At 40.4% G+C, this 17,561-nt stretch overlaps 1 protein-coding gene across 16 annotated transcripts in view; it reads right to left on the reverse strand.

The window, feature by feature from the left end:
- The window catches only part of KIAA1217 (KIAA1217 ortholog), a 433,418-nt gene that overhangs the window by 173,441 nt on the left and 242,416 nt on the right, over positions 1 to 17,561 (reverse strand). The window contains exon 1 of one of the 16 annotated variants that reach the window (XM_072825356.1): positions 12,908 to 12,999. The exons of the other annotated variants lie outside the window; for them this stretch is intronic. The gene's annotated coding sequence lies outside the window, so the exon portion shown is untranslated. Of the gene's footprint in view, positions 1 to 12,907; positions 13,000 to 17,561 lie in introns of those variants that run through there. 16 annotated transcript variants of the gene reach the window in all.

Below are 17,561 nucleotides of genomic sequence, written 5' to 3' on the forward strand. Positions count from 1 at the left end.
GTGGGTAACATGGGCCTTTTATGGCAGACTTCTGTCAACATAAACAAACACCATTATTTTAAAATAATATTTTTTTATTATGGTAAAAATATACAACATAAAATTTGCCCTCTTAACCATTTTTAAGTATATGGTTCTGGGGTTAAGTACATTCACATTAAGTACAACCATCACCACCATCCTTTTCATCTTTCCCAAGGAGAACTCTTTCTCCTCTAAACAATACTTTCCCCTTCCCCCCTTCCCTAGTCCCTCGTGATCAGCATTCAATTTTCTGTCTCTATGAATCTGACCACTCTAGAAAATGCATAAAGTGGAATCATGCCATTTTTGTCCTTTTGTAACTGACTCATTTAGCATATCTTCAAAGCTCATCATGTTTGATCATCTGTCAAAATCTCCTTCCTTATCAAGCTGAGTAATATTTACCCATTTCCCCAGCGATGAACACTTGGGTTGTTTCCATCTTCTAGCTATTGTGAATAAGGCTGCTATGAACATGGCTGTACAGATACCTGTGTGAATCCCTATTTTTTCTTCTTTTGAGTCTATATACCCAGGAGGAGCTTTGCTAAGTCATATAGTAATTCTCTGTTTAATTTTTTGAAGTAGTGTGACAGCATTTGCCATAGTATCTGCACCATTTTACATTCCCATCTGCAATGTCTCAGGGTTCCAATTTCTCCACATCTTTAACAATGCTGTTAAGATTGTGTACTTTCTCTCGGCCTTTCTCACTTCCTCTCGCTCTCCTGCCCTTCTGCCTTCCTTCTTTCCCTCCTTTGTCTCTTCCTTTGAACAGCCATCCTAATGAGTATGAAGTCCTACTTCGTTGTGCTTTTGATTTTCATTTCTCTAACAAGTAACGATGTTAATAATCTTTCCGTGTGCTTATCGGCCATTGGTATGTCTTTTCTGGAGAAATGTCTGTTCGACTTAAAACAATGTACCTTTGGTCTCCTCCCCCTGCTTCTGGCTCGAGCTCCTACAACTCTTGTAGTTTGAGAGGAACTGTACGAGTGTCTTTTGCTATAATATTTGGTTTGTTTCCCCAGCTCCTAAATCAGCTTCAGAGTAATAAAGGTTATTCATAAAAAGCCCCTTTCAACCACACCTGAGTTATGTTTGTAGGTGATTTTGGAAATCCCCTAGGATGGCTGCCAGAGGAAACAACCATGTAATTAGAGAAATGGGACTTTCAGTCCCACCCCCCACCTTCAAGGAGGGAAGAGGGACTGAGCATTGAATTTATCACCAAAGGAGGAGGGAAGCATGGGAACCTCTGATCTGTAGTAACATCAGATAGAAATTGTGGGTAATCTAGGACCCACTACTTGTGACTGGAGTCTAAAGCAAGGGGCAGTCTTGGACTGAGTCCTCAATCTGTGTGATTTGTAGTAACTTTGGACAGTTAGTGTCAGAATTGAGTTAAACTGTAGAACAAGTATTTAGGATCTGCTAAGAATTGGAGAATAGTTTGATATAGAAAAAGCCACACATCTGGTGTCAGAAGTGAATGAAGTATTGAGGAGAAAATGTTTCTCCTTTTACAAGTCCTCTGTCCATTTTTAATTTTTTTTTAATTGTTGGTAACTGTTTAGTTGTAGGGGTTCTTTATATATACCTGATATCAATCCCTTATCAGACACATGACTTCCAATATTTCATCCATTTTTCTGGGATGCCTTTTCATTCTACTGGTAGTGTCCCAGGCTGCACAAATTTTTAATTTTGAAGTCCAATTCCTTCTTTTGTAGCCTGTGTTCTGGGCATCACATCTAAGAAATCATTGTCAAATTCAGTGTCATGAGACTTCCCCTATGTTTTCTTCAAGAGAGTTACAGTTTTAGCTTTTACGTTTGCGTTTTTTTTTTAATCCATTCTGAGTTAATTTTTGTACATGGTATAAGGTAATGTTTCAACTTGTGTACACTGAGTTTTCTCAGCACCATTTGTTAAAAGATTGTCCTTTCTCATTGAATAGTCTTGACATTCTTATTAAAAATCATTTGAAAAACAATTTCTTAAAAAGTATTTTCTAAGCAAGAAACTCTTACTAAGCTGATACAATGATACAAGAGTCTGTGCTCCTCCTTTTTTTTTTTTTTTTTTTTTTTTTGGTGCCACTTCTTTAAGCAAAATCTCCCCAGATCTTTACACTTAAGTATAGATATTGCAGCAAGCATCTGTGGTCCTCCTACCATGGGTCAGGCCCTGGATAAATCAACATGGACAGAGCGCTGAACAAGATGAGATCACAGTACTCTTGTTCATGTTGTGAAGGTTGAGACAAACACAAAAATGCACATGGACATCTTTTGTGCTAAATGTAAGATGAGGAAGTCTGCACACATTCTAAGAGAAAAAAGCAACACTCCACAATGCTTGTTTTGTAGGAAAGGTGTTTGCCAAATACAATCCTTAAATACAGTTAGAAAAAGGCAAAATTAGCAGAAAAAAATTGGATTTTGTGCTGTCTGTATTCCATATTCTTCATATGCTCTTTTTCTTGTTAGAGACCTACCACCATAGTGCCAGGTGCCTCCATGAACATACATATTTTCATCCTACAATGAAATCCCATGCCAACTGGCAGTTATTTCCCATCTCCCCTTAACTTCCTCAGCCTTAGGGGATTATCAATCTACTTTTTAATCTCTATGGATTTGCCTGCTTTGAATGTTTCAAATATTCAAATAATATGAATTCCATATTAATGGAATCAAACAAGATTTAGCCCTCTGTGTCTGTCTTCTTTCACTCAGCATAATATTTTCAAAATATAACCATGTTGTAGCATGTATCAGGATTTCATTGACTTTTATTGTCAAATATGTTGTATGGATAGACCACCTTTTGTTACCCATTCATCAGCCAACGGACATTTGGGTTATTTCCACTTTTTTGATAATTATGAATAATGCTGCTGTGAACATCTTATACAAGTTTTTGTGTGGATCCCATTTGCATTTTAAAAGAAGATGATCAGACAGGAAGTTCTCTGATTCAAATGACACACCATTCCAGCAGTGTGCAGTTCAACAAAAGAGCCCAAGATTGAGAAATACGTTATAATGCTATTCTAGTCTCCAACAAATCATTCCAAAAATGACAGCTTTCTAAGCCATACTTCTTCTGATATTATCATTCATTCTACAAATATTATAATTGTGTGCCGGATAAGGTGTTGGAACTGGAATGACCATGGTGAACAAGATAGACATGGTCTGTTACAGAGCTGACAGGAACCAAGAAGAGTGTTCATTTTTAAAAATTCTTATTTATTTATTTTTAAGTCAACTCCATGCCCAACGTGGGCTCGAACTCATGACCCTGAGAACAAAAGCTGCATGCTCTACCGACTGAGCCAGCTAGGCGCCCTGAGAGTGTTAATTAAGCAAGCAAATATAATAAAAACTTATGCTCACTACCATAAGGGAATTACATGGTAATTAGAAAAGAGCTAAACACACAGTTGTAGTAGGAAGAGGATAATGCCAATTAAAACTTTCTTACAAAAGACTGAGTCCTTCAAAACACATACAAGTTCCAACATAAGGTTGAAAGAGATCAGAAGGCTCATCTCCTTCACTGCCTACTCTAGTTCCAAACCCAAACATCTCATAAATGTATAAAATGTACTCATCCTCCAAACATAATTTTAAAGGTCTCTAGGAAGGGGACACACATCCTTCTCACTACTTTACCTCAATGTTTAATAGAGGTCACCCTGCCTTCTTCTAAATCTTTTCCAAATCCTTTAAGTCTTTGCCCTCTTGTCTGTCATCAAATGAAATACAGAGCAGATCTCTCCAATGTGTTTTTATTATTTCTTCAGATACTTAACATTAATAACCCATTACTCAATATTTTTCCACACTGAATTCAAGTTTTGTTTTACCTGGAAGCCTTATTTTTCTCAACCTGTTGACCATCTGTATGGTGCTTTTCAATGTTTCCAACTGCTCTTTTTACTTGTAGACTAAAACTGGGTCCTTGTTTACCTTAGGATACAACCAGAACTTAGTACAAAGTACTTTGTTACTTGACCTTGTAGATTGGACTGTTGCTTTTGAGCTTTATAGCTACAAGGCCTTCTCTTAACTCTACTTGGAGGGCAGTTGGTCCAGAAAGGATCAACGTATAAGGGCTCTCAGAAAGAAACCAACTCAAAGCTGCTTTAGGGGGAAAAAAATGCCACCATTAGATAAACTGTATGCCTTCCTTTATGTATGTATATATTTATTTATTTATAAAGATATTATTTATTTATTTATTTGAGATAGAGAGATAGTGAGAGAGAACATGAGTGAGGGGTGGAGGGAGGGAGAAGCAGGCTCCCCGCTGAACAGGGAGCCAAAGGGAGGGCTGGATCTCAGGACTCTGAGATCATAACCTGAGCTGAAGGCAGACACTTAATCCACTGAACCACTCGGGTGCCTCCTTTTTAAAAAACAAAAAAAGAAGAAGAAAGAAGAAAAAAGAAAAAGATTATTTTTTTATTTAAAGGGACGGAGGGGGAGAGAGAGAGAGAGAGAGAGAGAGAGAAAGCCCTAGCAGAGGGGAGGGGCAGCAAGAGAGGGAGAAGGACAAGCAGACTCCTCGTTGAGCAAGGAGCCTGACTTGGGGCTTGATTCCAGTATCCTGGGATCATGATCTGAGCTGAAGGCAGCTGCTTACCTGACTGTGCCACCCAGGCACCTCCAAAATGTATGCCTTCTGAACATGAATTCAAATTATGATCATATCATTATGAACCTTACATTTAAAAACGTAAATATTCTCTTATGCCCCACCCTGCTGCCCTTGCCATTACCTTCTACTACTTTTTTGACTGTGCCTCCAAATGGCCACAATCATTCTGACTTAAATCCTCCCCTCTTCCCCATCCCCACCAACACTGTGGTCATTTTCTGTGTTTCCTGCACATTTGTAGAACATTCTCTAGAACATTGTGACTAAGCAGCAGAATAAGTAATGATCACTTCAAAAACATTTCTTGCTACGACACTTTATACCCATTGTAACATTAATTCCTTTTTTAAAAAAAATATTTTATTTATTTATTCATGAGAGACACAGAGACATAGGCAGAGGGAGAAGCAGGCTTTCCTAAAATCAAACTAGATCACAAACTAGATCAAACTAGATCACTTCTTTCACTTTCCCTCAGCCAACTGGGCTGCTACTGTGTCACTTAGAGAAACTGCATTAGTCTGACAGAACTTTCTCTCTTTCAAACCAACTGGTATACCTGCTACCTTTCAGTCTGCAAATTGATTTGGTGATGATATCTGCTACTTCTCCCTGAATGCCCCATATCCTTCCAGGTCATAAACACCTTCATATGCATCATTTCAAGGTCGTTCTTCCCTCCAGGGTACATAGAGATGACACATTGCTCCTGTTCTGGTTCCATATCCTCTCTACAACTGGTGTTCTGTGTGGGTTTCATTCCGAACAGCTGTTTCCATATTCATCAGTACCTACAGATTTTAATATAAGCAGTCTGCTAAGACAGCCTTTCCCCAGTTCTTCTAATAATTTTGCTTCTTCCACCTACTCCCAGTCAATACTACCAGACTTTTTGAAAACAAAGAAGTTTTGCTTTTGAAAAAAATAAAACAGACAGAACAAAACAGATAACTTGACCTATTGCTGTCATTTAAAACCAATTCCCTCCTTTACCCAACAGAGAGACAACATTTCCCTGTCCTGTTGCTTCTGATGTATTTAAAGAATGTTTCCCTTGATGTGTTTTGAAGGTTGCTTCTCATTTCCTGCTTGAGCTTTCCCGACTCTCCTCTGCTGTTATTTCTTTGTACTCCTCCTTGGCCCTCTGCCATCCCCTCTACTTTGTTGTGGCATTCTTGTTCTTGTCTCCACTATTCAAGCAGTTCTTTGTTCATGCTGTTGGGTTTCCTCCTACCTTCCCTACCTTCGTTAGAATGGCCGTTCGTTGCTTCCTTTCATGAATTTCATGAAAGCGCAATCAGTACTTTCCTCTTAAATACCTGAAGTCACTGTCACAAATTCAATTTCATGGATTCAACTATTTTTCATCATTGAGGATCCATCTTTCACAATTACATACCAATCTAGTTCCTACATTTGTAATAGTTAATTTCAAATATGGCCTCCATCCTCTTTGAATCTTTCTGCTGTCTTTTCCAAAATGACCCCCCTTTTCCTCCCTGAGTTTATTTGGTTCCAGAAGGCAGGAGAGGGCAAGCAGATCCCTAACACCATCCAGATCTTTGACTTGGTTCAGAAAGCCTGCCCATGGCTTCTCTTAAATGAGAGATCGACATCAAAATTACTTGAAAGGGTTCCCTTAGCTAAGATTTTACTTTTGAAATTACAAACTTCTTCATGATCTCCTTTTATGTTCTCTCAAATCACAAAAAGAACTGTGTAAATGGCGACATATCTTACTTTTCAAGTCCCTATCTATTCTTCAACGGTCCAAACTTGAAATCTTAGGTAAGTTATACATTAGTATAATTGTAAGTTATACAAGTCAAGCAGCGTAAGTCAAGAAGAGGGAATTCTTTGCTCTCATTTTCTCTTACTTCCTGTATTTTAGACAAACTCACAAAACAGTGCATCTGCAGAGCCTCCTGCCATGACGATTTCTTTGCTAATGGTGGATTCTCTGAATCTGTTCAAGTTCCTTATGGTCATCTACTAATGATCAAAGCATAACATATCAATTACTAACTGATTCCTAGTAAATAAAAAATAAGTAGATACATTGGCATCTCTGTTAATAGAGCTGTTTCACCGCCAGTGGCCAAGTCTGGGTCACACACAGAGACGACATTAGCATCTCACCTTCAAAACAGGGTGCACCATGGTAGTATTTAGCAGATGAAGAACATTAGGCCCAGAATCTTGAAATGGAAGGAAACAGCAGCTTACATATCACACTCTCTGGAGTCAGAGTTTGTTTTTCTTTTTTCTTTAAGTAAGCTCTATGCCCAACATGGAGCTTGAACTCACAACCCCGAGATCAAGAGTCACATGCTCTACAAACTGAGCCAACCAGGCACCCCTGGACCTAGAGTTTGAATCCTGATTCTGCCATTTGTTAGCTGTGATCCAGGGCAGGTCATACAAATCAATTATGCTTCAATTTCCTCATCAGCAAAATGGGAATAAAAGCAGAATTACATATCTCAAGGGGTATTTGAGAAGCATTAATACCTATAAAGCACATAGGACCCAATAAGCAAGTCCCTTAAGTTTAAACAGAAAGGGGGCTTTACAACAACTAATAAGATAGCAAAAACAGACTTAAAATCATGTAATCAAACTTGGAGAGAGATTGTTAAACATCTCATGTATGCGATATACTAGTGTCACAGTGATGCTAGTATGCTGAACTAATATTTTGGAAACACCCATATTTGGCCTCTTACCTGGCTTTGTAAAGACAGCACCCATGAAATGTTTTTCTGAAGTGCTGACAATACCCAGGCTACTTCTCAACAAAGGATAAGCAGTACCTATTTGGAAGACTACAACTAACTTGCCTCCATGCCAATAAAAATGTGAGGAGTTTGCACTTTTTATCTTATCTTCCAGAAAACATCTCAAAAACAACATTTTATGCTGTCTTTTGAAAATGCCAAGAAGCAAATATAATGTGATGAAAAGAAAACTAAAAGTGGTATGCACAAAACATTTCCAACATGGATAATTTATTACCTTTCTTTTCCTAAATTATGGCGCATCGTTTATAAACCATCAGCTGTTTCATATCAGTCTCCTCCCTAGTTAGCATCAAAACACCATTCTACTTCAACTGTCCCTTCCTCTGCAGAAGAGTTTTTTCCAAAGATTGTATCCATCTACCTGAGATAGAGAGCAAGAAAGTGAGCATGAGCCAGGGGGCAGAGAGAGGGGGAGAAGCAGGTCTCCCACAGAGCAGGGAGCTGGACTTAGGGCTCAATTCCAGAACCCTGAGATCATGACTTGAGCTGAAAGCAGATGCCTACCAGACTGAGCCACCCAGGCACCCCTGCAGAAGAGTTTTAAGGGCCAGCATTAATTCATATAATTGTCAAACGGACCAAAACCAATTTAGATTTCCATTCTTTATTGGAAAATAAGAATGCCACAAGCCTTTTAGTGGATAGCCCAGTTGAGAAAACGCAAAAGCATGAGTAGGAAAATCCATTTTTGTTTTGAGATAATACATGACTGGCAAATCAAGAAGCATGACATTTAATAACACAGCACCATTCACATCTATTTGTGTTTGGTAAGCAAGTCCTTCACACCTTCAGAATTGAGAAATGTCAGAGCATACTGGAAAAAATGAATTATACAACCACAACACCTGTGTTATGAAGAGCTTTTGTCCATTTTTCTCAAACTGGGCAACTTCAAATATTTGTATTTCATGAGCTAGGCCAAAGTATTCTGACACCAAAATGGCAAAATCGCATTCATTTTAATTCGTAGAGGGTGAGGGTGCAAAAGAAGCAAGTAGAATTTTTGTGATTTAAGGTTTTCTCCCGTAAGATGTTAATTTCAATACCATGGGTGAAATGAACAGTCTTAGGAGATATAATGAGTAAAATGATAGCCTGTCAGAACCTTTATAACTGACAACATTTAACGGTATCACCACATCTACTTTTCTAGGTATCTGAAGCCCTCATAATGGCACTTTCCTCCAGAGAGTTCTGGAACTTTCTGGAACAGAAACACTACTCCCAACAAAGTCTTAGCAGGGTAGGTCATGGCCCTTTTAATTGGTTTAGCTACAACTTAAGATAGTCTCCTTCTGGGGTTCATTGCTGAATTATCCATAACATAAATGTGAAAAGATTTCAATGTCTACTAACAATAACTTCATATGTTAAAAAAGTTAACACAAATATCTTACAGCCATTAAAAATAATAAGGCGAGACATTAAGTAGCAGAAACTATATAAAAATATGACAAAAAAAATAAAAGAATGTTTCTGTCCATCTGTAGGATAGGATTTTAAAAAATGCTTTCTGGGAACAACTGGGTGGCTCAGTGGTTGAGTATCTATCTGCCTTAGGCTCAGGTCATGATCCCAGGGTCCTGGGATCAAATCCCACATCAGGCTCCCCATAGGGAACCTGCTTCTTCCTCTACCTACATCTCTGCCTCTCTCTCTCTGTGTCTCTCATGAATAAATAAATACAATCTTTTAAAAAATGCTTTCTGAACTTTCCGTAATGGATGTGATTTACTTAAAAAATTATCTCCAGAGGACTAAATATTAATCCTCATCTTTACTTATGGTTTACTTTCAGAATCAGTTAAAAAAGAAATTTTAAAAAAGGATACATTTTTTAAGAATCTATTAAAAACAACTGAGCTTCTAAAAAATTATTATTCACCCCAAATTGAATAAAGGCTGATAAACCAAAGAAAGTTCTGACATGTTTCAAATGCTAACACAGTCTATTAAATAAAAATCTTGCTACTGGGACCCCTGAGTGGCTCAGTGGTTGAGTGTCTGCCTTCAGCTCAGGGCGTGATCCCAGGGTCCTGGGATTGAGTCCCACATCGGGCTCTCCAGGGAGCCTGCTTCTCCCTCTGCCTGTGTCTCTGCCTCTCTCTGTGTGTCTCTCATGAATAAATAAATAAAATCTTAAAAAAAAATCTTGCTACCAAGTTTTCCCTAGATATGAGAGTTTGGCTGTTGGCCTAGAGATATACATCCTTCCCACCATCACCCCTACTTAGCCCTTGGGACAGCTGGCTACAAGGCAGAGTATAAACAATGCAGTCATGCGGTCAGATTGGAGGCATAAAGATTACACTGGTCAAAAACACACTCGAACCTCCTTTCCATGATTCTTTGACCCTGTATCAATCCTACCCTTCAACCTCAATCTCCTTCCACTGCACATGCTCAATGTCCTCCATGCCTAGCTGAGATTTTGCGGTCCAACTTTATAATCAATTCCCTGCAAATATCTTCATCAGCCTTGTCCGTCTCTGCCCCATGGTGCCATTCTGGCCATCAGTTTATTTTTTTAATATTTTCTTTTTTTAAGATTTTATTTATTTATTCATGATAGACACACACACAGAGAGAGAGAGAGAGAGAGAGAGAGAGAAGCAGAGGGAGAAGCAGGCTCGATGCAGGGAGCCCGATGTGGGACTCGATCCCTGGTCTCCAGGATCACGCCCTGGGCCAAAGGCAGGCGCTAAACTGCTGCGCCACCCAGGGATCCCCTGGCCATCAGTTTAGGTTCAGCCTAACCAACCATCTGCAACAGAGCAGCTAAAATTGCAGGAGGGGAAAATACCCCACACAACCCACAACTTAATGGTCTTATCTTAAATTCATTACTGCACATCTCAAATTAACACTCAACTCTGCAAAATGATTCTTCTATACCTTCCTTGTTATTTCCCTTTATAATTTTCTGGGACGACCATCTATTTCATAGCTTTCCCTCTCTCCTCAAACTGCCAACATCCTCCTCTTTCTTATTCTCAGCTGATCACCTTCCTCCATTTGTCATTGACAGACAAGAACTACCTCATCCTCTTACCCTCTAATTCGCCAAATTTACACACCTAGATATTATGACTTTCCTCCTCTTAAGACGTCAAAGTCTCTGCTCTTGGGGCCAACCTTTCCACTGTCCGGTCATTTGTCTTCCCTCCCACACTTGTCTCCCTCTTTTCTCTAGATCATTCTCACTAGCATACAAGCTTCCCTTAATACTGCTAATCTTAAAAACAAAAAAATGACTGTCTTATATTCATGTTTCCCTTCAACCATATGATGCAATAACACATATAAACATATATATATGTCCATATATGTAATTATATATATGTAATGTATATATATATAACAGTATCATAGATTAAGTAAAACCAAGAAATTTTAGCCATGTTGAAGATGACCTACCCTTCAGCTGTAGCTCTAAGTACATTAAAACCACAGAAAATTACTTAGCTGTAGAGGACGCTATTTCATGAACAATGTAACAACATAAATGGAATGAGGCAGCATACAGTGAACAAAATTTAAAACAAACATGGGAGTATAGGGATGTCTGGATGGCTCAGTGGTTGAGCATCTGCCTTCAGCTCAGGGCGTGATCCCACTTCTCCTTCTGCCTGTGTCTTTGCCTCTCTATACATGTCTGTCATGAATAAATTAAAAAAAAATCTTTAAAACAAAAATGGGAGTGTAATTATTCAGTGTTCCTAAAGGAGGTTTTTCCTTACAGGTTCAGTGGCATGATCATTTAGAGACAGCAGTTCTTCCTCAAGTACATGGATGCCTTGATGGGTAAATCTGAGAAGGAGGCAGGACAAGTCAGTGAGGTGGTTGGGAAAGGCACCCTCTGTTCATGCTGGGTGATGGGTCTAGGAAAAAGGAATCATGGTATTCTCTTAGAAAAATCTCTTGAGCAGGATTGGGATTTGTAACCTGCCTGCTCCCATAGGGATGCCTGGAAGAGAGACAATCCTGAAAGATGCTGGCATACAGAGTGTCCCAGAAAAGAAGACTAGAGGCTACAGCCCACAACTTACAAGAGACAAGAGGCCTGCATTCCAGTCAAGGGACAAGGGGGAGAAGTTCATATCCTGGGATTTATCCTATGCCAACTCCTCCAAATTCCACTTTAGGGAATAATGCTCATGGCTGGGATAAATGCCTTTTATTAATAAAAGGATCACTAAAATTTAGAGCCAATTATTCAGTCACATGTCAGCCTGGCACAGCAAGTTATACAAATAACACCTGTTATTTACCACGCACTGTTTTTTTTTATTTCTAGGGTCAGGTTTTCTCAAGCAATGTACTGAGAAGTAATCCAAGAGTGTGTTGGGGAGGGAGATGAGCAATACACCTACTCTTGTTCCCAACAGCCACAATTGTAAATCAGTAGTGTAACCAACTAGAGTGGGAAAGAGATTTAACCAGTCAGCTCAAATAATTCTACAAACTCTGGATTTGAGGAACAAGAACCCTAAATCTAGTCCCACAAAAACTAATCCAAAGAGCATAAACTCATACGAGAAAACGGTACAGGGTAGAAAGATAACAAAATACTGAAACTGAATTTAGGAGAGAAACTGACAAACTGGCTGATTTCTTCATTTTCTTCTCTTCATCACCCCTCCAAAGTGTACAAACACGTTCATACCTGTCCCTGCTTACCCAGGTGCAACACGAAACTTCCGCCCCATTACCTACTACTCTGTTTTTCTCATTCTGCATCAAGAGCATAATTTTCTCTAATCTTATAGCCAGATCAGACAAATCAGTGAATTACAGGATCAACTGACTGCTTATAATTAGTCTTGCCAAGAGGTTTAAGAGAATCCATCTATCCTATAGTGTAAAAGGTGGCCGGCCGATAAGGTGTCTGGAGGCTGAGTAGTTGTTAACTAGCTAAGATCTTGGTTGAGAGCCCTCTGTTCTCTCCAGGGGCTTATCTGTAAGTTGAAGAGCTGAGACCAAAATGACCTTCCTGCTCTCATTCTTATATGCCCACCCAGGGACCATATACACCCTTTGTTCTCAACTCATCTTACTTCCATGTATTCCCCTTAATAATTCCCAATTTATCCATAACTCCAGGAACTGAAGCCAACAGAGAGTAAGCTGCCATAGTCTGCCTGAGCTTTTCTCCTTGAATCCAAGAGCTAAGCTCCAAACTCAAAAGGAAAAAGAAAATCCCCAATACAAAACACCACCTTCAAAGAACTTGCAAATCACCCCCCACACATCCATAAAGAGGAAATGTTGAAAGAATGAAGACAAGTGAGAAAACTGAGCTTCGATTTACACGTACTGCTTATTTCCAGGTGGCTTTGGCATTGTTCTTTGATACATGGGAATGAGAATTTCTAGGTTTATTTGAGGATGAGAAAGGAACAACCTACCAGCACCTCAGTGGTCACTGCATAGACCTTCTCCAGCTCAAGTTCCGCACAGTCAATATGTCAGGGGTCAAGCTCATGGTCAACCCAGGAAGGCAAGGCTCCTTTTAAACAATCTTGGAATAAAAACAAGTGTAAGCATTATTATGAACACATGATAATCTTAGGTCCTCTCCAAGAAATTAGCACAACAGCAGTACAAGTTTGCAAGACCTGACAAGACCAGTGTAAAAACAAGTATCAACATCATCTTCTCAAGAAGGGTCTAAGACACGAGGATTACAGAAGAAGCAGAATGACAAAATAAATAACTTATAAGCCACAGCTTGGGAATTAAAATCCAAGAATTCTTCCTACCACTTCCACTTTGGGTCCCAGACCATCCATATTTTCTTTTCCCATTTACAATGGCTCCTTAGTCCAAGATCTAATGCTTAACTTTGTAACATTTTGTTACTTAGATCAAAGTTAATTACATTTTATTATTAAAACTATTATTCCCTCTTTGGTTTTTAGAAACTTTCTGTTCACAATTCTAATATTCACTAAGTCACATGAACTCTTAGCTATTAAGAAGAAGTATCACACACACACACACACACACACACACAGGAGCAAAAAAGCCATTATTATTTGACAATCTTAATGCAAAATAAATTCTTCTTCCAGAGAAGAAAAAGATTTGGTCTATACTTTTTTCCTTCCTGGCACAGCTGGATTTTACAATAGCCTTCTGAAGCAGATGGAATGCTAGTAACCAAAAGCCAGAGAGCTGATTAGACTGTTTGCAATCTGTAGGTCACAAATAAAGGACTATTACTGAAGAGTAAAGGTCACTCGAAATGAATTGCATTCAATAAAGAGCTGGGGTAGTGATACCAGGACTAGCTCTTATTGATTGCTATAAAATTCCTCGCAAAAGGAGAAATGCTGCATCGTTGGGGATTATGCCCAGTGTGGAAGGATTTACTTGACTGAATGGTGGTTTGCCTTATTTGGTGAGCCACTAAAGCACGCATAAAACTCCCTGCACAGGTATATCAATCCAGTGTTCAATAAGGTGCTGCTGGGCCAGGAGAAGTCCACGCTCGTGAGAAAACAAAAAGACTGAAACCACGTCCATGTGTCATAAATAAAAATGAGAGAAGGGCTTCTGGGTGGTTCAGATGGTTAAACATCTGCCTTGGGCTCAGGTCGTGATCTCGGGGTCCTGGGATGGAGCCCCGCATCCGGCTCCTGGCTCAGCAGGGAGCCTGCTTCTCCCACTGCCTCTCCACCTGCTCATGCTCTCTTACTCTCTCTGTCACAAATGAATAAATAAAATCTTTAAAAAATAAATAAATAAAAATGAGAAGTACCACTTAAAAGCCACATCACCAAGTGGCTCTTGTAAGCATCGAAAAAAGTTGTTTTCTTTAGTCACCAATCTCTGAGGTGGAAAGCAGTACGGTCTGCTCATCTGGGGCCTCCCTTCTCTCTCTGCTTCACTAGAGCAGATGCATAGCCACTATCGTCGAGATTCTTCGGAGCGGCCAGCCAGACAAGAGCGAGGACAGAGTTGGTGCTTCCTGGTGGCGCGACAGATATCTACGGACTCTGAGTGGATTGAAGGCTGGTAGCCTAGGCATGACTGGAAGACTCTCTGGCCTGAGCACACAAATGATTCGCACTGCCTGAAATTTCCCTCACTGGAGTAGGTCCTTGGCTGTGGTAGTGTGCAGGATCTTGTCATTTGCCGGAGAACCTTCTCTCTGCCCCTTGCATGGCCATTCTGTCTTTCCCGGTGCTTGGCAACCCCCTCACACCACTTGGCGGCAAGGGGGGTGCCCTTCACTACCGATGGCGCCACTTGGGTCTGACTACTCTGGAGATCACCCCCATGCTTTAGGCCAGGATCACTGCAGCTTGGCCCCAGCTGCAGACTCAATGGGATGGAATTTCTGTGGTGGAGCCCACTCCTCTATGGTTTTGCTTTTCAACTGTGGTAAAAGAAACATGATATACAATTATCACCTTAACCATTTTTAAGGGTCAACTGCAGGGGCATGAAGTACGTTCACGTTGTTGTACAGCTGTCATCACCACCACCCATCTCCAGAGCTCTTGCCATGTTGCAAAAATGAAACTCTATGCCCATTAAATAATTATTCTCTCTTCCCCACTCGCCCCAGGCCTTGGAAACCATGGTCCCATTTTCTGTCTCTATGACTTTCAGTACTCCAGGTACCTCCTACAAGTGGAATCATACTGTATTTGTCCTTTTGTAACTGGCTTATCACTTAGCATAATGTCCTCATGGGTCACCCATGTTGTAGCACTTGACAGGATTTCCTTCCCAGTTAAGGTAGAATAATATTCCATTGTATGGATATTACACACTGGCATATCCACCCTTCCACATGGGTTGTGTCCACTCCTTGACTACTATGAATAACACGGCCACAAACACGGCTGTACAAATGATCTCTTCAAGTTCCTGCTTTCAGGGATGCCTGACTGTCTCGGTAGAACATGTGACTCTTGATCTTGGAGTTGAGAGTTAAAGCTCTACTTTGGGGGTAGAGGTGACTTTAAAAAACAAATAAAATAATAAAATAAAAATACATAATAAATTTATGTTTTAAGTCCTCGCTTTCATTTCTTTTGGTTATATATTGAGAATTGCTGGGTCAGAGGGTAATTCTGTTTTTAATTATTCTGAGGAACCACCTTACTGTTTTCAAAACAGCTGCACCATTTCCTCCATAACTAAGATGATTCTTCGCAAGAACCAGTGCTGGGCCCACTGGAACCATCTCCACCCCATTAAATCAATGAACAGAGACTTGCCACTATTTCATGTTTTTGTGTTTACACAGTAAAGACGGTTGTGTTTTCGCAGTCATCCAGTGCTTCTGGTTATTCCAATAAATGGACAGGTGCTGTGGTGCAAAGAAAACTGCCCCAAAGCATACTTCTAATTTAGTATGAGGCTCCTGAAGATAATTCTTTAACCAAAATGGAACAAGAAGTGTACACCAGGATTAGGAAAATTTAAAAATGAGCCGTATGCTTTTTTGAGTCATATTTCAAAAACAGGGCTGCCAGCCTAAGATCTAAATTGTTAATTGTACACAACAGACTGAGGAGAAAGTAATCAGCACCGAGCATATAATTTATATCTGTGATTAGCCATTCTATGTCTGATTTATGGGTTTTGGATAGATGGATACCAATTTATTTTTCCTCTACAGGGCTCCATGCATGAAGTGTAATTACAAATTTGTTTGCAGTTGCTGTGGTGTGGAATTAAAAACATAACCTTCCTGGAGACTCAGAATATAGGATGCCTTCTTGCCCTTTATTTTCCCCTTAAAATAAAAAAGGGTGCCAGGTAGTGTTTTATATCAGACTCCAAAGCCCACTGGTTCCAGCCACATGATTCTCAGAATCACTGCTTTTACCCGAGGAAATAATCAGATGCAAGATGAGAGTAATTACAGAGAATCTGGAGTTCTATATGCTTAATTATGTCACTGTTTTGTTTTATCACACTCTATCATTAATAGGGGCTTCAGTTTTTACACAGAAACATTTTACCTCAATGTACAGTTAACAAAGTTAGATCTAAGGGCACCTGGGGGGCTCAGTTGATTGGACATCTGCCTTTGCCTGGATGGTGACCTCTGGGTCCTGGGGTCAAGCCCTGAGTCAGGCTCCCTGCTCTGCACACAAGCCTGCTTCTCCTTCTCCCTCTTGCCTGTGCTCATGCTCTGTCAAATAAATAAATAAAATCTAAAAAAAAAAAAAAAAAAAAAAAGAAAGAAAGAAAAAAAGAGAAAAAGCTAGTTATATGAATTTCCCGGCAGGTAATTTCATTTCAAAATGCCAAGATCCTTCGGGTGCTCTGGCCAACACCAGTGGTTTCAGTGCTGGCTTGAGAAAGTGGCTCTGGATGAAAGCAGGGCCATGCTCCATCATCGCAGGCCCCTTTGAAGGGCCAGTTGCTGGGGTCCCGTCCAGGCATTGCACGAAGGCTCACTGGGGTGTCCATCCTGGCTCGGCTCACCGGAGCCCATCTCTCACCCTCACCAGGGCCACTCCGGCCCCACGTCCCTTCTGCCTTCTGCTCCAGTGCCCTCGGCCTTGGCTTCGTCCCACCACTAATGACGGGGCCTGGTGCAAACCCGCTTCACACTCTGCTCCCCAATTCTACCGAATGTTTCATGAAGAGAAGCAAACCTGGACATCCGGATTTTCTGTCCCACCCTTGCTCTACCATCTGCCCCAGCCTTTACAGCCATCCACGGATCAGTGCTGGGACTCAACAGAAATGTGGTCCGGGGCAGCCCCGTGGCGCAGCAGTTTAGCGCTGCAGTTTAGCGCCGCCTGCGGCCTGGGGTGTGATCCTGGAGACCCGGGATCGAGTCCCGGGATCGAGTCCCGCGTCGGGCTCCCGGTGCATGGAGCCTGCTTCTCCCTCTGCCTGTGTCTCTGCCTCTCTCTCTCTCTCTCTCTCTGTGTGTCTCTATGAATAAATAAATAAAATCTTAAAAAAAAAAAGAAAAGAAAAGAAATGTGGTCCATGCAAAGGAAAACCAACCAACCAAAAAAATCAGCAGTGTTGAGTAACAGGAGAGCTAGACAGCATTTTTTTTTCAGGGTTGTCAATATATAC

Source organism: Canis lupus, chromosome 5 (genome assembly GCF_048164855.1).
Source record: "Canis lupus baileyi chromosome 5, mCanLup2.hap1, whole genome shotgun sequence".
NCBI classification, from domain to species: domain Eukaryota; kingdom Metazoa; phylum Chordata; class Mammalia; order Carnivora; family Canidae; genus Canis; species Canis lupus.